The sequence below is a fragment of the Ranitomeya imitator genome, chromosome 2 (assembly GCF_032444005.1).
Source record: "Ranitomeya imitator isolate aRanImi1 chromosome 2, aRanImi1.pri, whole genome shotgun sequence".
NCBI lineage: Eukaryota > Metazoa > Chordata > Amphibia > Anura > Dendrobatidae > Ranitomeya > Ranitomeya imitator.
The window spans coordinates 522,167,478-522,192,916 of record NC_091283.1 but is presented as its reverse complement, the minus strand read 5'-3'; the positions used below and the strand labels follow the sequence as shown (position 1 = coordinate 522,192,916).

Genomic DNA, 25,439 nt, shown 5'->3' with positions numbered 1-25,439 from the left:
CTGTGGCAAGAAGGTTTGCTGTGTCTGTCAGCATAGTGTCCAGAGGCTGGAGGCGCTACCAGGAGACAGGCCAGTACACCAGGAGATGTGGAGGGGGCCGTAGGAGGGCAACAACCCTGCAGCAGGACCGCTACCTCAGCCTTTGTGCAAGGAAGAACAGGAGGAGCACTGCCAGAGCCCTGCAAAATGACCTCCAGCAGGCCACAAATGTGTATGTGTCTGCACAAACGGTTAGAAACCGACTCCATGAGGATGGTCTTAGTGCTTGACGTCCACAGATGAGGGTTGTGCTCACAGCCCAACATCGTGCAGGACGCTTGGCATTTGCCATAGGATTGGCAAATTCGCCACTGGCGTCCTCTTCATAGATGAAAGCAGGTTCACGCTGAGCACATGTGACAGACGTGACAGAGTCTGGAGACGCCGTGGAGAGCGATCTGCTGCCTGCAGCATCCTTCAGCATGACCAGTTTGGCAGTGGGTCAGTAATGGTGTGGGGTGGCATTTCTTTGGAGGGCCACACAGCCCTCCATGTGCTCCCAGAGTTAGCCTGACTGCCATAAGGTTCAGAGATGAGATCTTCAGACCCCTTGTGAGACCATATGCAGGTGCAGTAGGCCCTGAGTTCCCTCTGATGCATGACAATGATAGACCTCATGTGGCTGGGGTACATCAGCAGTTCCTGCAAGATGAAGGTATTGAAGCTATGGACTGTTCCTCCCATTCCCCAGACCTGAATCCGATTGAACACATCTGGGACATCATGTCTCGCACCATCCACCAATGCCACGTTGCACCACAGACTGTCCAGGAGTTGACTGATGCTTTATTCCAGGTCTGAGAGGAGATCTCTCAGGATAACATCCACCGCCTCATTAGGAGCATGCCCAGCCATTGTAGGGAGATCATACAGGCACGTGGAGGCCACACACACTACTGAGCATCATTTCCTTGTCTTGAGGCATTTCCACTGAAGTTGGATCAGCCTGTAACTTCATTTTACACTTTGATTTTGAGCATCATTCCAGCTCCAGACCTCCGTGGGATATTAGTTGTGATTTACGTTGATCATTTTTAGGTTTTATTGTTCTCAACACATTCCACTATGTAATGAATAAAGATTTACAACTGGAAAATTTCATTCAGTGAAATCTAGGATGTGGGATTTTAGTGTTCTCTTTATTTTTTTGAGCAGTGTGTATATATATATTTATACAAAAACAGAGGCAGCATATCCAGAATAGTGAAACAGTAAGTCTCCCTTATTCACCAGCACTGCTATATTTCTGCTCTCTCTATGAAGCCTTTCTCCAGCTTGAGAAAGGCTCCATAAAGAGAGCTGAAATACCGAAACGTAGCTGGTGATGGTGAATAAAGGAGCCTTACTGTGTGTATGTATATATGTGTATATATAGATATAGACAGACATAGATAGATATAGATAGGACAGATTATAGAGTTATGTGATTATTGCAAATTTAATTAAGAAATATACCTCAGGCAATTCACAATGTAATAAATACCACAGATCAAACATTGTTCTTCTCTTCTGTTACTAAACAAGTGATCGTATAAAAGAGGTGTAACCTGTGTTTCTTTAAAGGGCCTAAAAAATAGCAGATTAACTTATTTGACATGAATAGAGAGAGCAATGTGAGTGGTGCTGACTGCTGAGCACTGCCAATTTCTACAAATTACACTACGTCTTGATTGATTCTTAATGATCTATCTAGTTGAAATATATCTCATATCTATTTGTTGCATTTATTTATTCATTCTCTTTCTTTTTCTCTCAGAAATATCCATGTATCATATATATATATATATATATATATATATATATATATATATATATATATACATATATATATATATTTATATATGTGTGTATTTATCTATACAACTTCAAGTGTATATATTTCTGATTTATTTCTGAAATCTATATATCTTTTAATGTATCATTTTTCTTCACTTTTTTCATTGTTCTTTTTCTTCTCTCGTATCTATCATCTATGTATCTGATATCTGTTTATGTCTCTATCTATCTAGCTGTCTCACTGTCTCATATCTGTCTATCGTATTTGTATCTTTCTTCATTCTATTTTTTTTCTCTCTGAGCTATCCATGTATCTACTCACTATATATATATATATATATAAATATATATATATATATGTGTGTGTGTGTGTGTATATACAGTGGGGCAAAAAAGTATTTAGTCAGTCAGCAATAGTGCAAGTTCCACCACTTAAAAAGGTGAGAGGCGTCTGTAATTTACATCATAGGTAGACCTCAACTATGGAAGACAAACTGAGAAAAAAAAAATCCAGAAAATCACATTGTCTGTTTTTTTAACATTTTATTTGCATATTATGGTGGAAAATAAGTATTTGGTCAGAAACAAAATTTCATCTCAATACTTTGTAATATATCCTTTGTTGGCAATGACAGAGGTCAAATGTTTTCTGTAAGTCTTCACAAGGTTGCCACACACTGTTGTTGGTATGTTGGCCCATTTCTCCATGCAGATCTCCTCTAGAGCAGTGATGTTTTTGGCTTTTCGCTTGGCAACACGGACTTTCAACTCCCTCCAAAGGTTTTCTATAGGGTTGAGATCTGGAGACTGGCTAGGCCACTCCAGGACCTTGAAATGCTTCTTACGAAGGCACTCCTTCGTTGCCCTGGCGGTGTGCTTTGGATCATTGTCATGTTGAAAGACCCAGCCACGTTTCATCTTCAATGCCCTCGCTGATGGAAGGAGGTTTGCACTCAAAATCTCACAATACATGGCCCCATTCATTCTTTCATGTACCCGGATCAGTCGTCCTGGCCCCTTTGCAGAGAAACAGCCCCAAAGCATGATGTTTCCACCACCATGCTTTACAGTAGGTATGGTGTTTGATGGATGCAACTCAGTATTCTTTATCCTCCAAACACGACAAGTTGTGTTTCTACCAAACAGTTCCAGTTTGGTTTCATCAGACCATAGGACATTCTCCCAAAACTCCTCTGGATCATCCAAATGCTCTCTAGCAAACTTCAGATGGGCCCGGACATGTACTGGCTTAAGCAGTGGGACATGTCTGGCACTGCAGGATCTGAGTCCATGGTGGCGTAGTGTGTTACTTATGGTAGGCCTTGTTACATTGGTCCCAGCTCTCTGCAGTTCATTCACTAGGTCCCCCCGCGTGGTTCTGGGATTTTTGCTCACCGTTCTTGTGATCATTCTGACCCCACGGAGTGGGATTTTGCGTGGAACCCCAGATCGAGGGAGATTATCAGTGGTCTTATATGTCTTCCATTTTCTAATTATTGCTCCCACTGTTGATTTCTTCACTCCAAGCTGGTTGGCTATTGCAGATTCAGTCTTCCCAGCCTGGTGCAGGGCTACAATTTTGTTTCTGGTGTCCTTTGACAGCTCTTTGGTCTTCACCATAGTGGAGTTTGGAGTCAGACTGTTTGAGGGTGTGCACAGGTGTCTTTTTATACTGATAACAAGTTTAAACAGGTGCCATTACTACAGGTAATGAGTGGAGGAAACAGGAGACTCTTAAAGAAGAAGTTACAGGTCTGTGAGAGCCAGAAATCTTGATTGTTTGTTTCTGACCAAATACTTATTTTCCACCATAATATGCAAAAAAAATGATAAAAAAACAGACAATGTGATTTTCTGGATTTTTTTTTCTCAGTTTGTCTCCCATAGTTGAGGTCTACCTATGATGTAAATTACAGACGCCTCTCATCTTTTTAAGTGGTGGAACTTGCACTATTGCTGACTGACTAAATACTTTTTTGCCCCACTGTATATATATATATATATATATATATATATATTGCCCAGCCACTTGGTATATTGCCCAGCCACGTAGTATATTGCCCAGCCACGTAGTATACAGCACAGAGCCACGTAGTATATTGCCCAGCCACGTAGTATATTGCCCAGCCACATAGTATATTGCCCAGTCACGTAGTATATTGCCCAGCCACATAGTATACAGCACAGCCCACGTAGTATATAGCACAGACATGTAGTATATTGCCCAGCCACATAGTATACAGCACAGCCCACGAAGTATATATCACAGACATGTAGTATATTGCCCAGCCACATAGTATACAGCACAGCCCACGTAGTATATAGCACAGACATGTAGTATATTGCACAGCCACATAGTATACAGCACAGAGCCACGTAGTATATAGCACAGACATGTAGTATATTGAACAGCCAAGTAGTATATTGCACAGCGATGTAGTATATAACACAGGCACAGAGTATATGTTCACCTTCCGTCCGCAGCTGTCACCACCGCATGTGCTGCGCTGTTTCCTGCAGTCGCAGTCGTCATGGATAACCGCGGCCATCATCACTGACCGCGGCCGCAAATTTAGTCCCCGGCTTTTGGCGGCGGTAGGCATATCGGCGCCCATGGTCCTGGGCGGCTTCGTCTTCCTCACAGCGACTCCGCCCCCTTTGCAGCACTTCTGGCCGGGCCTGTATTGGCTGGCCGCGACCCGCAGCCGCTAATTTAGTCCCCGGCTTTTTGCCACGGTGGGCCCAACAGCGCCCATGGTCCCAGCCGACTCCGCCCCCTTTACAGCGCTTTTGGCCGGGCCTGTACAGAGTGGGCGGGGACTCGCTCTGCATACTTCCTGGCTTCCCCTGCCCTTTTGTCTACGCCCACTGGCTGGCCTATACCAATGAATATCCGAGACAGAAAGACGGAAGTGCCCCTTAGACAATTATATATATATAGATATTAAAATGATCTTTATTGGCAGGACCAAATAAACATTAGTTTTGCCAAAGCACGTGTATAGTAGGGAATAGGGATAGGGACTGTGGGGATGATGAGTAGGGACTGTAGGAACGATGGATGGGGGCACATCCAAGGAGGGGCTAAGGAAGTCCATGACATATCATAGTTGTCTTTCTCGCAGCTTATGGCATGCGCTCACATACTGTGCTGCTAACTCCACTGCCCTCTTGTCTTCTGCCAGCAAAATAGATGTTTTCTCTTCCTCCATGGAGTTGAAATATACATACATGTATTTATCTCTACAGGTTCAAATGTATATCTTTTTGATTTCTTTCTGAAATCTATATCTTTTACTTTATCCTTTTTCTTCAATTTTCCTTGTTAATGTACTTTAGCTATCTACCGATCTATCTATCTATCCCATATTTATCTATCTATCCATCTGTCTATCCCATATCTATCTATCTATCTATCTATCTATCTATCTATCTATCTATCTATCTATCTATCTATCTATCCATCTGTCTATCGCAAAAAAAGCGAGAGCAGCGCAGAAAAGAAAAACAAAAATCAGGGTGCAGGGCCCCTCAGGCATGTACCAAACCTTGTCATAGAAGTCCAAAAATCAGAGGCAGCACACCATTCTGGATAAGGTTATGAAGGTATTCAAATTTAATAGCCCATCATGGCAACGTTTCGGCCCGTGGAGAGCCCTTCTCAAGCAAAGTGACAGTGTACAGACATGGTATTTATGTTATACAACCAATTAAACATACTTAATGTCATTTGTGCAAAAAAGATATAACAAATCTTAAGAGGCAATATATATAAAGTGCATACAGTGAACAATATAGGTGCAAGTATAATAAAGTGCAGTACAGTGACATATATACATAAAAACAACATGCAATAGCTGTTTCAACGTTAATCTACACACAGCGGGATTTCATAAATCATTTCATGGCTCACCCCATTCTGTAATCATGTGTACACGCCGTGTTCGGCGTCCTGCTGCCTGAACTGCGCATGTCCAAAAGGAAAAAAAAACAAAAATGTGCTACAGGAAATCACCATCAGCCCGCGCATGCGTGGAAGACAATTTACAGAACCAGCACCATGTTGGTTGCTGGAAAGCTCGCACTGAGAGAACTCACATCGTCACAGCAAATAACAACCCATATATGTATCATCCATCTATCTATCTATCTATCTATCTCTCTATCTATCCCATATCTATCTATCTATCTATCTATCTATCTATCTATCTATCTATCTATCTATCTCTCTATCTATCCCATATCTATCTATCTATCTATCTATCTATCTATCTATCCTCTATCCATCTATCTATCTATCTATCTATCTATCTATCTATCTATCTATCTATCCTCTCTCTATCTATCTATCTATCTATCTATCTATCTCTGTCTGTTTATCTATCTATTATCTATCTGTCTATCTCATATCTATCTATCTATTATCTATCTATCTATCTATCTCATTTCTATCTATGTTCTATCTATCGACATACAGAAATAAAATGTGTACACGGGTCATACTTTCGGCTTTCCCAGCATACACAATGGTAATATGAACCGCTTACTTCTTATTGTACATGTGAATTGGATTTTGAATGATGAATGATTTGACTTTGAATGTGACATTGTGCAATAATTGAAATCTATAGATACAATAATAAAATGGATGAAATAAATCTGTGTTTGGGCAGCCTCATGTTTGCATACATGAAACAACACACTGTCTGGTTCTTTTGATTCTGGCAGATGTTGATACTTTGTTATTAGACACCATTTAAATAAATTGTACATAATTGGAGGTTGCAGAGCCCATTTTCCGCATAGTGCCTGTCTGTGTAATAGCCGAGCAATAGAGGTGGAACTTGGTTTATAGCATAAGCCATTCACAGAAGCTCTATCCACATTGTCTTCTCAATCATTTCACATCATAAAGAAGTCATTAATATGCTGTAGGTTTTTATATGGAAGGAATAGGAGGGACAGGTGTTTAGCAGAACAAGGCCATGAAGAACCTTGCTGGTCAGATATAAACTGTATCCCATTCACGTGGTTTATTTTTCAACCATTATTATCTACAAATGGCTGTAGTCTTGTAGTCTACTGAAAGAACAGAAATATCATCAATTAGTGAATGGCTTGTTCATTGATTGCATAGCGCCACCTATCTGGAGTAAATTAGTAAAAACACCAGTAAATTATTTTCTTTTATTGAAAAAAAAATTTGACCATTAGTGGATATAGCTATTAACACAGTCAGTTTTAGAATTTTAGATTCATCACATTGTGCTGGTTGCTAAATGTGATGCATCTTTGTTTTGTCTACGGTTACGCTACCTATTAGTTGGCTTACTTTGCGTGGAAATTTACACACATATATTATTGGCACATGGTATAGCAGATTAGGTTATACCCCTGGCCTTGCACATTTTTCATAGTAAATTTCTCCATTGTATTCCCTTTTTCAAAAATATTAGTATGGTGGATTATACAGGGGGACAGAACAAAGTTGAATCTCAATTATTATTCCCTGTATGTCTTGCTTTGACGTAATAGTAGAACACTTAATAGTCAATGCTTGCTATTTTACATCTTCTTTTTTATGGAAGTAAAATGTCTTAATCGAGGTTTATATTGCTATCCTGTCCATAGAGGAAAAACTTAAGTTGCCCATATATCTTCAACCAGGGCCGGCGTCAGCACCCGGCGCACCTGGGCAAATGCCGGGGCCCTAGAGAGAGAGGGGGGCCCACTCACGCTGTCATAGATACAGCTGGGAGAGCAGAGCAGGAGAACATGCTCTCTCTGCCCACAAAGTCACTGCTGGCTGCGTTCTCTTAACCCCTATGTGCCAGCTCTGACACAAGCATCTTCTCACTCAGTCAGTGCAGCCAGGCAGGCACACATAGGGGTTAAGAGAAGGCAGCCAGTGTGACTGTTTGTGGGCGGAGAGAGCGCGTTCTCTGCTCTGATCTCCGCCCCTGGCTGGCTGCAGTGCTGAGCTGAACTTATCAGGCAGATTCTGGAGGAGCTCCTATCAGTGCCTGAGTGAGTGCAAAGGTATCCAGCAGTGGTTGCAGTTGGTCTTATGGCTCAGTCTGCTGCTGTCTGTCTCCGCTGCCTAAAAATGTGGGTGATGTCTGGAGGAGCAGCTGGTGGGGTGCAGCCTGCAACCTGCAGCCACCCAGCTCTCCCAGAATACATGCATGCTGCACCAAACCTGCACCAGTGGGGTAGGAAGAAGCTTAACCCCTTCCCATTTGTATGAAGGTTATTGCTAAACCTTAAAGATAACAATCTGACCCGCATAAATGGGGTTAACCAGATGCCAGGAGGAAGGGGAGCTGCTGCCATGGATAAAACTGAGCTGTGGGCTGTATGTTGGGGCCCTGTGGCCCCAGGCTGGAGACTGGAGGGACTCTGCCCAGTGCTGGCATGTGGGTGATTTCTGCGTCTCAGCTTCTCTCCTCCAGGTCACACTGTGCAGTCACAGCAACATTGGTTGTCTCTGTCCAGGTCCCAGCAGCTGCCACTGCTCCCACCACGGACATGGCATCACTTAACCCTTCCCCTGCAGCCACCGGCAACAAATCCACATTATTCCTTGATTAAATCAGGTTCCAACCCAATAGAGGAGCAGACATTTCCTGCTGCCATTAGGGTCCGGGAGGGGGTGACCTGTGACATTGGCTGCCCTGCTACTCTGTAGTGGGGGGTGACAAGTGTAACATGGGGTAACGATGAAGGAGAAATGCACAGGATAATAGTGAGCGCGACAGAGGGCAGTGTATGGTATGGAGCAGTCAGGGTGGGCTGCAGGATCCCCCCATACTGTACATGACTGCTCGGGACAGGGAGGCGTTTAATGAGCTTCTAATGGCGGGGCACTAATTGGGTCATTAGGGTTTGTGGAAAGGATTCAGCATCAGGTCCCTCATTAATGCCGAGCTGCCTGTTACTTTGTAGCACAGATCTGTTAGGGCCGCAAAACCAAACAACGTTGTTTATGTAGAAAAGTCTTTGTTTCATAGAAAAACTCAAAACAGAAAAGATTTTCTGATACAACAACGCCCTGCTCACGACACTGCACAGCACCTCTCCTGTATATATACACTGCACAGCACCTCTCCCCCTGTATATATACACTGCATAGAACTGCTCCTCCTGTATATGTATACTGTACAGCACCTTTCCTCCTGTATATTTACACTGCACAGCACCTTTCCTCCTGTATATATACACTGCACAGCACCTTTCCTCCTGTATATATACACTGCACAGCACCTTTCCTCCTGTATATATACACTGCACAGCACCTCTCCCCCTGTATATATACACTGCACAGTACAGCTCCTCCTGTATATATACACTGCACAGTACCACTCCTCCTGTATATATACACTGCACAGCACCTCTCCCCCTGTATATATACACTGCACAGCACCTTTCCTCCTGTATATATACACTGCACAGCACCTCTCCTGTATATATACACTGCACCTTTCCTCCTGTCCTATTTATACACTGCCCAGTACATTTCCTCCTGTATGTATACACTGCACAGCACCTCTCCTGTATATATACACTGCACAGCACCTTTCCTCCTGTATATATACACTGCACAGTACCACTCCTCCTGTCCTGTATATATACACTGCAGAATTTACAATAGCTGTCACTCATGTAAGAGTGAAATCTGGCATTGTACTATACATTTCTCTGCCGTATCTGTGCATCATAAATCGGGGTATGTGTTAAAGGGGGGGGGCCACTGAGACTCTTTCGCCCGGGGCCCTCGAAAACCTGGAGCCGGCCCTGTCTTCAACCAACATTCTGCCAACAGCTGTGGGGGTCATGTTGTTATCTTGCTAATAGTGGCAAAATTTAAGACACCCATACACCTTCAACCAGTGGTTGGCCAAAATCTACTCCTCCTCACTCGCTCATACTGTTGCTTTGAGACACCTCTGGTGATGGCATTAACTTCCATAAGTACTGACATTGAAATTTAACATGATTGATCCTTCTTTTCTTCAACATCATCTATGGGGAAAGAGTCAAAAGACCCCAATACACAAGATAATACTGGCTTTCTAAGACTCCCAAACACACGTTTGGGGGTCTCCCAACTCTACCCCAAAAGATAATATTGGGGGAGAGAAGGATCCGGCCTGTTAAATTTCTTACTTAGAATCTTATTGTTTTCTGGAAAATTAGCCACAGCAAAACGAGACTAGTGACGACTCCCCCACAGTAGCCCTCTGCTAAGCATTCCCGTGTATGGAGAAGTCGGCAGTAGTGATGAGCGAGTATACTCGGTGCTCGGGTTTTCCTCAGCACGCTCGGGTGATCTCCGAGTATTTGTTAGTGTTCGGAGATTACATTTTCATCGCGGCAGCTGAATGATTTACAGCTACTAGCCTGCTTGATTACATGTGGGGATTCCCTAGCAACCAGGCAACCCCCACATGTACTCAGCCTGGCTAATAGCTATAAATCATTCAGCTGAGGCGATGCAAACTAAATCTCCGAGTACTAACAAATACTGGGAGGACCCCTGAGCGTGCTTGGGAAAACCCGAGCAACGAGTTCACTCGCTCATCACTAGTCGGCAGAGATAGTTGTTGGCTGAGTGATTTTTCTATGTGTATGTGGGGGACTTTAGTCTTTATGTAGTTTTTGGGCACTGAATTTTAGCATAAAACATAGATCACAATTACGGTATATAAAAAGCCATATAAAAAGAGGCATATCATGTCAGCAGGCATGGATAGGATAGATATAGAAATCTTCGTAGGGTATATTGTACATATGTTACTAATCGCGATGTTCACGCAAAGACTTCAACCTGTGTTACTGCTTTTTTAATGATGCCCATAAAGCCTGTAATGGTGTGAGTCTATGCTGGTTGTAACTGGTATACTATTACTACGAGGATGTGATATGGACGTTCATTACAAGATTTTTCCTGTTTATCCTCAAAACAGAAAAACGCTACATGAAATTTTTCTGTAATGTATTTGTACATTAACAATTTTGGCATTATATAAAGCAAATAAAAGTGTAAATCTAAAGGTGTTCAGTCTGTTTTACATTACGTGATAACAATTATTGTCTTTATCCCATGATACAGTGGATACGGAAAGTATTCATACCCCTTTAAATTTTTCACTTTTGTTTCATTGAAGCCATTTGTTAAATTCAAAAAAGTTCATTTTTTTCTCATTAATGTACACTCGGCACCCCATCTTGACTGAAAAAAACCCCAGAAATGTAGTAATTTTTGCAAATTTATTAAAAAATAAAAACTGAAATATCACATGGTCATAAGTATTCAGACCCTTTGCTCAGTATTGAGTAGAAGCAACCTTTTGAGCTAGTACAGCCATGAGTCTTCTTGGGAATGATGTAACAAATTTTTCACACCTGGATTTGGGGATCCGCTGCCATTCTTCCTTGCAGATCCTCTCCAGTTCCATCAGGTTGGAAGATGACAGTTGGTGGACAGCCATTTTACGGTCTCTCCAAAGATGCTCAATTGGGTTTAGGTCAGGGCTCTGGCTGGGCCAGTCAAGAATAGTCACAGAGTTGTTCTGAAGCCACTCCTTTGTTATTTTAACTGTGTGCTTAGGGTCATTGTCTATTTGGAAGGTGAATCTTCAGCCAAGTCTGAGGTGCAGAGCACTCTGGAAGAGGTTTTCATCCAGGATATCTCTGTACTTGGCCGCATTCATGTTTCCTTCAATGACAACCAGTCATCCTCTCCCTGTAGCTAAAAAACACCCCCATAGCATGATGCTGCCACCACCATGTTTCACTGTTGGGATTGTATTGGGCAGGTGATGAGCAGTGCCTGGTTTTCTCCACACATACCACTTAGAATTATTACCAAAAAGGTCTATCTTCATCTCATCAGACCAGAGAATCTTATTTCTCATAGTCTGGGAGTCCTTCATGTGTTTTTTTTTAGCAAACTCTATGCGGGCTTTCATATGTCTTGCACTGAGGAGAGGCTTCCATCAGGCCACTCGCCCATAAAGTGATAATTGACTTTGTAGAACTTTCTCCCATCTCTCTACTGCATCTCTGGAGCTCAGCCACAGTGATCTTGGGGTTCTTCTTTACCTCTGTCACCAAGGCTCTTTTCCCATGATTGCTCAGTTTGGCTGGACAGCCAAGTCTAGGAAGACTTCAGGTGGTCCCAAACGTCTTCCATTTAAGGATTATGGAGGCCACTGGGCTCTTAGGAACCTTGAGTACTGCAAAAATTGTGTTGCAACCTTGGCAAGATCTGTGCCTTGCCACAATTTTGTCTCTGAGCTCCTTGGCCAGTTCCTTTGACCTCATGATTCTCAGTTGGTCTGACATGCACTGTGAGCTTTGAGGTCTTATATAGACAAGTGTGTGCCTTTCCAAATCAAGTCCTATCAGTTTAATTAAATAAAACTGGACTCCAATGAAGGAGTAGAACCATCTCAAGGAGGATCACAAGGAAATGGACAGCATGTGACTTAAATATGAGTGAGCAAAGGGTCTGAATACTTATGACCATGTGATATTTCAGTTTTTCTTTTTTTAATAAATTTGCAAAAATTTCTACATTTCTGTTTTTTTTTCCAGTCAAGATGGGGTGCAGAATGTACATTAAGGTGAAAAAATGAACTTTTTTGAATTTACCAAATGGCTACAATGAAACAAAGTGTTCAAATTTAAAGGGGTCTGAATATTTTCCGTACCCACTGTACATTCCGCATGCCCAAATATCAGAAAACTCCGTCTATTTAAGTTAATGCAGTAATAAACCTACAGCCTGCAATAACCATTCTGCCGCCTCACCATCGCCAGAGCCACCGCCTCGCCATCGCCAGAGCCGCCGCCTCGCCCCTACCTTCTGTCTCTTCCCCACTATCCCATAGAATGTAAGTCCGCAAGGACCGGGTCCTCTACCCTCTGTACCAGTCTGTCACTGTAAACCTGCTTACTGTAATCGATATCTATAACCCTGTATGTAACTCCTTTCTCATGTACAGCACCATGGAATTAATGGTGCTATATAAATAAATAATAATAATAATAATAAACTATAGTCGAATGCTTCCTCTGTTAGATTTAATATGAAGTATTATCATCCAACATTTCCTTATTCATGTTCTACATAGTACTACACAGTAGATTTGTCAAAATGATTCTTTAACCCCTTACCGGCATCGGACGTACTATACCGTCCGATGCCGGCTCCCCTGCTTTGATGCAGGGCTCCGCGGTGAGCCCGCACCAAAGCCGGGACATGTCAGCTGTTTTGAACAGCTGACATGTGCCCGTAATAGGCGCGGGCAGAATCGTGATCTGCCCGCACCTATTAACTAGTTAAATGCCGCTGTCAAACGCAGACAGCGGCATTTAACTACCGCTTCCGGCCGGGCGGCCGGAAATGACGTCATCGCCGACCCCCGTCACATGATCGGGGGTCGGCGATGCTTGTATATTGTAACCATAGAGGTCCTTGAGATCTCTATGGTTACTGATTGCCCGTCGCTGTGAGCGCCACCCTGTGGTCGGCGCTCACAGCACACGTGCAATTCTGCTACATAGCAGCGATCAGCAGATCGCTGCTATGTAGCAGAGCCGATCGGGTTGTGCCTCCTTCTAGCCTCTCATGGAGGCTATTGAAGCATGGCAAAAGTTAAAAAAAAAAGTTTAAAAAAATGTGAAAAAAATAAAAAAAACATAAAAGTTTAAATCACCCCCCTTTCGCCCCAATCAAAATAAATCAATAAAAAAAATATCAAATGTACGCATATTTGGTATCGCCGCGCTCAGAATCGCCCGATCTATCAAATAAAAAAAAGTATTAACCTGATCGCTAAACAGCGTAGCGGGAAAAAAACTCGAAACGCCAGAATTACGTTTTTTTGGTCACCGCGACATTGCATTAAAATGCAATAACGGGCGATCAAAAGAACTTATCTGCACCGAAATGCTATCATTAAAAACGTCATCTCGGCACGCAAAAAATAAGCCCTCAACCGACCCCAGAGCACGAAAAATGGAGACGCTACGAGTATCGGAAAATGGCGCAATTTTTTTTTTTTTTTAGCAAAGTTTGGAATTTTTTTTCACCACTTAGATAAAAAATAACCTAGTCATGTTTGGTGTCTATGAACTCGTACTGTCCTGGAGAATCATAATGGCAGGTCAGTTTTAGCATTTATTGAACCTAGCAAAAAAGCCAAACAAAAAACCAATGTGGGATTGCACTTTTTTTGCAATTTCACCGCACTTGGAATTTTTTTCCCGTTTTCTAGTACACGACATGCTAAAACCAATGATGTCGTTCAAAAGTACAACTCGTCCCGCAAAAAATAAGCCCTCACATGGCCAAATTGACGGAAAAATAAAAAAGTTATGGCTCTGGGAAGGAGGGGAGTGAAAAACGAACACGGAAAAATGAAAAATCCCCCGGTCATGAAGGGGTTAAAGGGTTTTAACCTTGTTAATTCAGGGGCGGATATATAATTGATGCAACCTCTGTGGCCGCACAGGGGCCCAAGAGGTAAGTGGGCCCATTTATACCTCAAAGGATGTGAAATTTTGCATTTTTAGGAGCTGTTGGGCTGCAAAGGGCCCATATGTTGTTCATGCAGAGGGGCCCTTTTCTAAAGTCTGTGTCTGCCAGTGTCTTAATTGATAGATATTTTTGAATAGGTCTTTTGAATATGAGCACTTTTGTAATTTAAAATGTGCTACAAATTTGCTCTTTTCCCTTTTTCTTTTTTTATCATTTACAGCCTGTTACCTAGGTGACTGGTCACCGCTGCAGTCTATCCACAGTGTCCAAACATGCTTCCGAACAGTGCTTACAAGCTCTTTACAGTGCCACTGTGCTTCCAGTGCTGCTGAGACAAAGTTATCTCATAGATCAGCATCGGTCAGCAATGTCGTTGGTCAGTCAGGAATGCCCAACAATCAGACAGTCATCCTCCTAGTGCGCTGTTGAGTATAACTTTAAGAAATTGTAATAGTCCTCAAAAAGCAGAACATGTACCCATAACCAGATTACAGCTCCTAGAATAAAATAAAATTGACTCTGGTTGGTGGGGTCTGAAACATACAACCGCTTCACGTTTATTTACAATAGTTTATAAATGAGGGTTAGTGAGAAAAGTAGAGCAGTTGTCCATGGCTACCAATTGGCTTGGTTGCTACAGGCTATTGCTCCTTTTTCTCCATGTACCAGTTCTTCCCGATGTTCTTTCAGTAGACAACAAAGGATACATTTTTCCACATTTTCCGCACTTACCAGCTACATACAGACAATATGAGTTTGCATCTTATCAGATCAGTAAATATGTACTATCGTGAAGGTGGCGATCCTATATACAGTAAAGCCATAGAAAGAGAGTGTATTGTTTTTCAGCATATAAAATGGATTCCTTTACTACATCTACATGTCCACTGTAATATACAGCCGTGTTTATGTGCGAACCACTGTGCCATTATTACTGCTTTCGTGCTCTGATGGGTTTCTATTCTCAGCCGTGAAGGTAGACCCATTAATTCAGTCATTTCTCCAGAAGATTTCCCCAGGTCCTAATAGTAATTAGATTGAAATCATTGTTGTCACATTTTCCTAATTCCCATTATTAACGTTTTTTCTTGGAAATTTTCTAAAATGTAGAGTGAAAGCATAAGATATTGTTAAGCTGTGGTCTTACAAATGAACCAAATGTAAATGGCGGCGAGCACAGTGGAGTATGTAAAATTAGAAATAATTAGCCAAAATGAAAAATATATATATTTCTGAATGTAAAAACAGTTGTGTAGGCAAGTAGTGTGTAGTGCCGTAGATCGGCTTTAATCTCGCTTTTGACAGCTCAATAAATCTATTCAATTGAGAAAATAAATTGAGTAAATTCACAGACCACTGACCTTATTCTGTGACATGTGAACCTCGAGATATTTCTCTAGGAAAATCTATAGTATAGCTATAGACTCTGATGATAGTGATGATGGTATTATCCTTTTTTGTTATGTATGTGTAATATTATTTATTTGTATTATTTGTATAGCACCATTGATTCCATGGTGCTTTACATACAAGTTACAGATATCACTTACAGTAAACAAACTAACAATGACAGACTGATACAGAGGGGCGAGGACCCTGACCTTGCGGGCTTACATTCTACAGGATTATGGGGAAGGAGACTGTAGGTTGAGGGTTGCAGGAGCTCCGGTGTTGGTGAGGCGGTAGCTTCGGTAGTGGTGAGGATGCAGCGGGGTCATTGCAGGCTGTAGGCTTTCCTGAAGAGGTGGTTTTCAGGTTCCATCTGAAGGATCCGAATGTGGTAGATAGTCAGATGTGTTGGGGCAGAGAATTCCAGAGGATGGGGGATATTCGGGAGAAGTCTTGGAGGGGATTGGATGAGGAGCGAATAAGTGTGGAGGAGAGAAGGAGGTCTTGGGAGGACCGGAGATTACATGAGGGAAGATATCGGGAGATTAGTTCAGAGATATGTGGAGGGGACAGGTTATGGATGGCTTTGTAGGTTAGTATTAGTAATTTGAACTGGATATGCTGAGGGAATGGGAGCTGGTGAAGTGACTTGCAGAGGGGGAAGCGGAGGAGAGAGATGAATTAGTCGGGCAGCAGAGTTAAGGATGGACTGGAGAGGTGCAAGGGTGTTAGCAGGGAGGCCGCAGAAAAGGATGTCGCAGTAGTCAAGGCGGGAGATGATGAGGGCATGCACAAGCATTTTAGTAGATTGACGGTGGAGGAAAGGACGGATTCTGGAGATATTTTTGAGCTGGAGGCCACAGGAGGTGGAAAGGGCTTGGACGTGCGGTTTGAAGGACAGGGCAGAGTCGAAGGTTACTCCGAGGCAGCGGACTTCCGGTACGGGGAAAGCATGATGTCATTGATTGCGATAGATAGGTCAGGTAAGGAAGATCTATAGGATGGAGGAAAGATGAGGAGTTCAGATTTGTACACATTGAGTTTGAGGAAGCGAGAGGAGAAGAAGGAGGATATGGCTGATAGACACTCTGGGATTCTGGACAGCAGAGCGGTGACGTCTGGGCCAGAGAGGTAGATCTGAGTGTCATCAGCATAGAGGTGGTACTGGAATCCATGGGACTTTATGAGTTGTCCCAAGCCAAGTGTATAGATTGAGAAGAGTAGGGGTCCTAGAACAGAGCCTTGAGGGACTCCAACAGAGAGAGGGTGGGATGAGGAGGTAGTGTGGGAGGCGCTGAATGTGCGATTGGAAAGGTACGAGGAGATCCAGGATAGGGCGAGGTCTTTGATGCCAAAGGAGGTGAGGATCTGTAGTAGGAGGCAGTGTTCAACTGTGTCGAAAGCAGAGGACACGTCTAGAAGAAGGAGTACAGAGTATTGTCTATTAGCTTTGGCGGTAAGTAGGTCGCTAGTGATTTTGGTCAGGGCTGTCTCAGTTGAGTGATGGGGGCGGAAACCAGATTGTAGATTGTCAAAGAGCAAGTTAGATGAGAGGTGGGAGGAAAGTTCAGCGTGGATGTGCTGCTCCAGGAGTTTGGAAGCGAATGGGAGCAGCGATATTGGGCGATAGCTGGACATAGCAGTTGAATCGAGGGTTGGCTTTTTAAGGATAGGCGTTTTTGTGGCATGTTTGAAAGCAGAAGGGAAGGTGCCAGAAGTTAGTGATAGGTTGAAGAGGTGGGTTAGGGATGGGATAAGTGTGGTGGTGAGGTTGGGGAGGAGGTGGGATGGGATGGGGTCGAGCACACAGGTGATGAGGTGCGATTTGGAGAGGAGACAATTAAGCCCCCCTTCAGTGATGTTGGATAGGGAGGTTATGGGGTTTGGGCATTGGTCTGGTATACAAAGGGGTTGTGGTGGTTGAACAACGAAGACTTGCCTTGTCTGGTCAATCTTATTTTTAAAGTGTTTGGCAAAGTCCACACAGTAATATGTTGAATAGATCATATTATACAGTAAAATCTCCCCAACAGACCATCACTTTATGCAGACTGGATATCCTGTGACAGATTTTTAGTTCTTCCATATATATATTGTATGTTTCTTGAGAGGACCACCCTCTGAGAAGACAAATTTTGATGCAATTTCAGTTGGTCTCAAAGAGGTTTTACTGTACAGTATATTATATCTTACTATGTTCACATCATAGAGGCAGACCATGTCATAGAGAGGGCGTCTAGCCCTGGTTGGTCATATCTCTCTTGCCACTTGAATAGGACTTCCTTCTCCAGAGGAACCACATTGTTCGCAAAGGGCAGATTAGAACCTCAACAACCAAGGAGATGTTGAGAAATGGGGAGACAAATGTTCCTTTTGTCCTTAGTGGTAAAACCCAGCACCATAATTAGGTGGGGGGTCAACTTAAAGGGAATCTATCACTGGCTTTTTCCCATATAAAATAGGGCCAGCACCTGTAAGCCCTCATATACAGAATTGTAAAATACAGTATATATGTCCCCAATGCACTCTGCATAACAGAAAAAAGAACTTTTATCATTTTATCATTCTCATATACTGCACTGTCCGGCAGTCCCTGGTCTTAATCCAGTGCCAACTGTAATATTGCGAACACTGTCCTCCTTGCTTAGTGTGGATGACGCATCCTACGCCATCCACACAGTGTCCTCCATCGTTCTCCTGCACAGGCGTACTGTGCTCCTCCCTTAGAGGGCAGAGCAAAGTACTGTAATGCACGTGTGAAGAAAGGTCAGTACATGCGCATTACTGTACAGGGCAGAGAGAAGTACAGAGGTAGAGAAAAGTACGCCTGCGAAGAAGCATGATGGAGAACACTGTGTGGCAAAGCAAAGCAAGAAGGAGAACGGCGATTGTAAGAAGAGGGGATCAAGACCAGCAGCGCTCATCAGACCGGACTACGCCGTAGGTGAGTATAGTAAAAGTTAATTTGTGTGTTATGCATTTACAGTTGCTGGTCCTACTTTATTTGGGAAAAACTTGGTGACAGTTTCCCTTTTATATTGCACCACCTCTTTTACGTGCACAACTATTACTAGAAGTAGTAATAGTAGCAGCAATTTTCAACTGATCAGATTTGTTTTTGTCAACCATATGCAAAGGGCTTCTATTCTGAACCTAATATTCTCTCCAGGCTCTTTGCTGATGTGGTAAGAATTATAACCACTCATCTGTTCCAAAAACTCTGCTCAGTATAACTGTCTTTTCAACTGGATGTCTTCTAATGTGTCCAAGGCAAGATATAGTTGGGGTCTGAGTCACTTGTAAGTAGAAGATTAGGCTTAGGTTTGGGGAAAGCTCTTTCGTCACCCGAGGCAGGATTTTCCAAATGTACCCATAATCACCATCTCTACAATCAAGATTCTTGAAGGTCAACTCTGTAGGATGTTTGCATTTACAATGCATATTTTTCAAATCCCTTCACACATTTAGACATGTGCATTCTACTAGGGATGAGCGAATAGCTTCAGATAACTCCTTGAATGAATAGCTATAGCGCTTATCGAATAGCTGCATCGGGAACCTGGGAACCTGGAGCGCTCCCGATAATCAGGTGTCCGGCGCGGCAGCTGCATGTGTCGCATCTGTGTGACAGTCACTACAAACAGGCTCTCCATGTATGTGTTGGGACTGTCACACAGCCGTGACACATGCAGCTGCAGCGCCGGACACCTGATTATCGAGAGCGCTCCAGCTCCTGCTCCAGATGCAGCTATTCGGTAAGCGCTATTGCTACTCGTATAAGGAGTTATCCGAAGCTATTCGCTCATCCCTACATGCTACGACATATCTATGTGACAGGCCCTATGCTGTTCTTACAAATGTTCTACAGCGCCATTAGCCGCACATATTTTTAAAGTCTATAACTTGGGGACCACGTCACAGCAATTTATTATTTTGCTAACTAGTAAGTTAGGCTTGATTTAATCAAGGAATCATTCATAGTATCCCAACTTCTCCACCATTAACTTGATTTGTAAGTACAATGTACTTATGGATTTGTACATGTAGGAAACATTTAGCTTCTTCTCATTATGAGCCAATCACCCATGTGTAAGCCATAGTTACTCCATTTCATAATAACATCACAAGGTCTCATTAAATTAATAAGCTGTTCATATGGGTAGTGGGGAAGTCCATGAACAGTATGTTTGCAATGTTTGTAGGATAGACTTTAATTATTGGGATTCAGTTGAAATAAATGAGTGAGGCTCTTTCATCGAGACCTGACATTTCTGTGGTTTCCTCTAGCAAATGTCAAAGCTGATGCAGTATGTCAGCGATCATCTGATAATCCATCATGAGTGCGCAATGTTACCCAAACTCCTTCACGCAGCCCCCCCTTCTCCACTTTCTCCGGCTCTGTCACCTTGTGTTAAAGCTTTCTTGTTGACCTATCACAGGACGAAGAAAGTACATGGCCCTGAGCCTTGTGGTTCTGTTCACCCTTTCCAAGCCAGAAAGGTCTTTGTGTTATGGCCACGCGTACAACTTCCTTTCTCTGAGGTTTAGCGGTTTTCTCTTCAGACTCAAATGTTGTGACTTGAGGATCTTTTAAGCTAATTTCCTATTGACTATTCTTGCTTTGATAACACTCAGCAGTAGGTTATTCCAAATGTCATCTCTAGTCCCGAGGCTGTTGGAGACAAATCTTTCTCGCCATATTGAGGTCAGCTTCCAGTTTAATCAAAGCCTTGGAGCAAAATTGTTAGCTTCTACCTCATGTCACCTTGTTTGGGATGTGCGCACTGCAGGAATGTAGCTTATTAATGGGGCTGCATTACATAAATGCGTTTGTTAAGGGTTATTCCGAATGTCAAAGTAATGCTGCAGCAAGTAATCTTTTATTATGGTTTATTATGGTTATTATTACTATTATTTATACAGCACCATTAATTCCATGGTGCTGTACATGAGAAAGGGTTACGTACAGAGTTATAGACATCATTTACAGTAAACAAATTTACAATGACAGGCTGGTATAGAGGGAAGAGGACCCTGTCCTTGCGGACTTACATTCTATGGGGTAATGGGGGAAGAGACAGAAGGTCGGGGGCGCGGCAGCTCTGGTGGTGGTGAGGCGGCAGCATTGGTGGTGGTGACGCGGCAGCTCTGGTGGTGAGGCGGCAGCTCGGGTGGTAGTGAGGCGGCAGCTCTGGTGGTGGTGAGGCGGCACCTCTGGTGGTGGTGATGCGGCAGCTCTGGTTGTGGTGAGGCGGCACCTCGGGTGGTGGTGAAGCGGCACCTTGGGGGGTGGTGAGGTGGCAGAACGGTTATTTCATGCTGTACGCTTTCCTGAAGAGATGGGTTTTCAGGTTCCGTCTGAAGGATCCGAGGGTGGTGGATAATGGTTGTATAGATTGGGTGGTTGTATAGATTACGTGAGTTGGTTACAAAATACCTATAGCTGTCTCTAACATTTTAAAGCTTTCATTCAATGCTCCTCATCTGCTATGTCTGATACCTCAGCTTTATTCATAGTGTATTCCTGCATGTCCTTTCACTTCATAACCTACTGTCATTCAATGCTGCTAAAGCATTAAGGGAAAAATCATAAGATTTTTGTATAGTTTAAACACTGTATATCCAAACATTTTGTAATTATTTTGTCTTGCCTTGCACAACCCCTGAATGGTTAGAAATGCTACTCTTTTACTTAAAATTTAAAATCAGGATTGGCACTGTTTCTTTTTTATAACCCACTTAAGCTTGAGAATGTCTGTCTGTTTTTTGGAGGCAACATAAAGAAGTCCTCCCATCTATGTTTTTGTCTTCTTATTATAGCGCAATCATCATATTATACAATTGTTAGCACAATTAATTGTGCTTACAATTGCTCAGTTTCTCCCCAGTTTTCTCTACCCAGTTAATTCTTCTCTTTTCTCTGCTCTATGTAGGATCAGAAAGTCTCTCTTTCCTGCATGAGTCATCCTCCTCCTCCCTGTCAGGGACCTTTGCAGTGATGACCCATGCAGAAAAAAAGGCCTACTATTTCTAAATAGAGCTTAGAAGGATTCAGCTACTCTGTCTCTAACCACATGATGTCATATACCTAATGGAAAATATACAGTAGAAGGGCTGGGTAGAAAGGCAAAATGTGTAATTGTACTGTAAGTACTCAGTAACATATAATATGATGACTGCAATATTTTAAGAGGATCAACATTTTGATTGGAGTGCCTCTTTAAACAATATTAAACCAAAATCGATGGTGAGGTAAGCCCACCGGCATCAGGGGCTTATCTACAGCATTCTGTAATGCTGTAGATAAGCTGCCAATGTTACCTGAAAGAGGAGAAAAAGACGTTATATTATACTCACCCAGGGGCAGTCCCACTGCGGTCTGGTCAAATAGGTGTCTCAGGTCCGCTCCGGCGCCTCCCATCTTCATTCCATGACGTCCTCTTCTGGTCTTCACACCGCGGCTACGGCGCAGGCGTACTTTGTCTGCCCTGTTGAGGGCAGAGGAAAGTACTGCAGTGCACAGGCGCCGGAAAGGTCAGAGAGGCCCAGCGCCTGCGCACTGCAGTACTTTGCTTTGCCCTCAACAGGGCAGACAAAGTACGCCTGCGCCGGAGCCGCGGCGTGAAGACCAGAAGAGGACGTCATGGAATGAAGATGGGAGGTGCTGTACCGGACCTGAGACACCCATCGGAGCGGGACCGCCCCTGGGTGAGTATAATCTAACCTCTTTTTCTCATCTTTCAGGTTACATCGGGGGCTTATCTACAGCATTACAGAATGCTATAGATAAGGCCCTGATGACGGTGAGCTTACCACCATCGATTTTGGGGGTGACAGGTTCCCTTTAATAGACAATCTGTTTTTTTCTTTTTATTCCCTTTAGGGTATCCTCACTTGAGGAATGCCCCATGTATCATTATTTTTCAGACTAGAAAGCAGCTACAAAGATTGTCTTTCATGGTGGAGGACCATCCACGCATTTATGTATTCACCTATTTGAATAAGAATAGTGCCATGCTTTATCTCCCCTGTAGAGACTTGGTTTCCCCACAAATTACCTCTGATTTCTAGAATTCTCAAATATAGAACACTTTGTGGCCTGCTTATTGTTCAAGACCCTTCTAACATAAAGGGCTTGTCCATCAACCAATCTAAATGGAATTTTTAATCATAAACATTTATCACCTGTCTCAAGATAGTTGATAAATTCATGAATGTGGTGGACCCTGAAACCCCCATTTCTTTTCACTGCACAACCACAGAAAGGTGAAGCTTAAAGACAGTGACATTCAAACATGCCCCCTGCCATGGTAATCAGCGGCTATGAGGGTTGATGGAAAGAGATTAAGACATTGCTCCACTATCTTCTTCCCTCCTCTAGATATGAAATGGAACATCAGCATGGCCGGAGTGGCCATCTGGCAATTCTGGCAATTGCCAGAAAGGCCTGTCTGATTGTGGGCTGCTTTGTCTGCTACGTTGTTAACAAAATTGGTGTTCTCAAAGCACCCATACTGTTAAGAGTTGTGATGAAACACAAAGTCGCTGACTCCAGTATCATTAGAAATATTGGTCTTGTAGTAAATCTTCCTTTCCTCCATCCAGGGTAATACTAGTAATATATCACATCTGGTGCTTGGGGACGGGGACAGCATGGGCCTTGTGTGATTTCAAATGCCAGGGCTGAATTTCAGTCCTAGTCCGTACTTGAACATCAGGGTGCATGTTCAAACACTGATCCATTCAAATAGGGGGCTCAAGATGCACTGGGATCTAGTGATTGTGGAGGCCAAAGAGTGTGGCCCTGCAGGTGACCAGATATTTATCACCTGTCCTGTGGATGGGAAAGATATGCTAATTCTTAAAATTCCCTTTCACAGTATTGACAAGGTGAATTTTATTAATTATAATCCTTAGAAGCAAAATATTGAAATGCATAAATAACAATAACTGGGTTTTCTGAGATTGTACGTCCACAATGGAATATGGAGTTGCTAGAAGATATATCAGGAGGTTAACATTTCCCGTCAGACTGCAGTGGGTTTTCCTTCAGAAACTCCCTCTTTTTATTGTATTCATTAACCCAAGGGCACTGAGGGAGGCTAATGACAATGGAGGTTGGGCATCCCTGGCGCTGCTGCTGGCTGAAGCGAGGGACGCTTACATAGCTCTGTGCCCCAGGTGGCACTGATTCTTAGCACTGCGTGGCTGACTTCTCCGACCCGGTTCTGTAACTTTACATAGACTCCACTTTGTAGCTGAGAAACTGTGGTTCCTAAACATTTCCGTTTTTCAATAGTAACACTCACAGTTAAAGGTGGAAAATGTAAGCGGGAAAAAATTTCATGAACTGATTTGGTACCGTCCCATTACAGTACCACACTGGTATCACAGACTGATTGTGAGGGGCAAGACTTTATACACAATGGGACTGAATGAAGAACCTGATTTCAATGAACTCGAGGGGTCAAACTACATTTGTCCATATAGTGTATGTGTACCCTGGTTACCTATACTAGGGTTGTTAACATCCATAAAATAGTTGACATTTTTTTCCATTTTTCAAGAAGACAAAATTGGGTGCGATAGTTTAGGGCATTATGATAATAATTTCTTCATTTTATAACTTACAGAAAGTATTGTTAATGGTTATATTAGTACATTGAGCTATTGGTATAATTTATAATCTTTGTCATTAAAGAGGTTGGCCTTCACTTAGGGTAGGCTATTAATATCTGATAAAGTGGGTGTGCGATGCCTGGCACCACCGCCGATTATCTGTTACAGGTGCCAGTGTTGGCCAGAAGTTCTCGGATGCCACCGGAACACAACAGTGCTGTCAAAACTATAGTAGCCACCTCCAGGTTCTGCAGATCCACCCCTTATTCATAGAAATGATGGCACACCATAGAAATGTCCGAGCTGCTGTGTTCCGGCAACATCCCAGAACTCCTAAGGATGGGCCATCATTAAAAAAGTGGAAGCCAAACACTATTTCCAATTTTTCAATAAAAAGTGCTGGCTGTTCAGGAGTTTTGAATAATGTATTTCTTCCAGAAAAAAAAAATCAAATTGGCTGCTGTCTCTTATTTCACTTGAATATTTCCTTAATTATGCCTCATCTCTCGCTCTTGACTTTCATTGTCTAAAGTTAGATTTGGCGCAACAGCCGTCAGGAAGAATGAAAAGTAGGAGATAAACAGAATAATACATCTGTTAGGCAGCTCACCCAGTTTTACATGAAATCACCCTCACCAGGACTTGTGCGATACAGATATAACCCTGTTTTCAAAGTTACCACTTAATGGAATCTGCCAGCAGGTTTTTGCTATTTATTCTGAGCGCTGCATGAAGTAGGGGCAGGGACCCTGATTCCAGCAATGTATCGCTTCCTGGCCTGCTTGGTGCAGTTTGGATAGAATTCCTGTTTTCTCTGTGTAAGAAGGCTGAGCTGGGTACAGCCTCGCCACTTTCCCTCCGATTGTCTCACTCCTGGTTTTGGCTTACAAATACTGAGGTAAAATACTGACCAAATACTGAATGTGTGAATGTGGCCTTAGTTGGGAACCAAGTACGGTATCATAGAGTCCGTCACAAATTATTACATTCATCTCTAGTCAGTGGTGAGGGATGGCGAGCAGAACCGCGCACATCTCCAGACAGTAGGTGGCAGCACTGACAATGACGC

General features: G+C 42.9%; 1 protein-coding gene across 2 annotated transcripts in view; it reads left to right on the top strand.

Annotated features, from left to right (window-relative positions):
- Nucleotides 1-25,439, top strand: part of ZNF385C (zinc finger protein 385C) — a 285,730-nt gene that overhangs the window by 59,493 nt on the left and 200,798 nt on the right. The gene's annotated exons all lie outside the window — the stretch shown is intronic.